At 34.7% G+C, this 888-nt stretch overlaps 1 protein-coding gene across 1 annotated transcript in view; it reads left to right on the plus strand.

The window, feature by feature from the left end:
- The window catches only part of LOC119616831 (ribonuclease inhibitor), a gene marked incomplete at both ends in the record, with an annotated part of 11,579 nt that overhangs the window by 6,421 nt on the left and 4,270 nt on the right, over nucleotides 1–888 (plus strand). The window lies entirely within an intron of this gene.

Below are 888 nucleotides of genomic sequence, written 5' to 3' on the forward strand. Positions count from 1 at the left end.
AATAGTAGCTAAAATTTAAAAGGCCACATCTCACAAGATGTGTTAATGCTTGGAGTATGAGTTGAGGATGACTCTCAGCTGCTACCACATAAACTTTACCTCATTATCAGTAAATTTAACTGAGTTATAGACATTTTGTGTTTAATAGTCATTTAGCTGTGGTGGACATCTTGAATATGGTCAATTTTAAAAGGTAATCAGTTATAGATGTTCAGCCATAAGCTACTTTCTGAGAGTTTCATTAAAAACTCAAACACTACTGTGCTGCCTTTTATTTATAGACAGTAATATAGAAATAGATTTATTTATAGAAAGTTATATGTGGCGCTCCCGCGCGCCCCCTCGAGCACACGCAGGAGCGCTATTGTTTTTGTGTGAGTCGTGTTGTCATCTGATGACAGAGAGCTAAAGATGGAGAGGCAAAAAGATAAAGATGTAGGCATGAAAGAAAGCTTTTCAAAGTGGTTGAAAGACAGCAGGAAGTTCTGACTGAGCATCAAGAGGAGGCATGGAAATGTTCAGGTTAGCTAAAGCTATTAGTTCCTAATAAATAACAAGTTACAACTTACTGATCAGTATTTACAATATAACAGCTGAGAGGATGGAGGGAAAAATCAAAACTTGAGAGCCATGATCTTAAGCAACTATGATATGTGTTTCATTCAAATTAATTGATCAGAATTCAAGAAAATCATGTTGAATCTTTGATGTTTGTGTGTATTTCTTGGAGTGGGTTTTTTGCATGATGTTTTAAAGACATGATCAGCTAATGAATAGATAAGCTGTGTCTTGCAAAATTTTTTATATATAACTATATATTTGGGCAGACAGACTTAAACACAGATAATGTAATACTTAAAATGTGAATGCGTGTGTATGTGTATGGTT

This window comes from Kryptolebias marmoratus, unplaced genomic scaffold, assembly GCF_001649575.2.
Source record: "Kryptolebias marmoratus isolate JLee-2015 unplaced genomic scaffold, ASM164957v2 Scaffold64, whole genome shotgun sequence".
Lineage (NCBI taxonomy): Eukaryota > Metazoa > Chordata > Actinopteri > Cyprinodontiformes > Rivulidae > Kryptolebias > Kryptolebias marmoratus.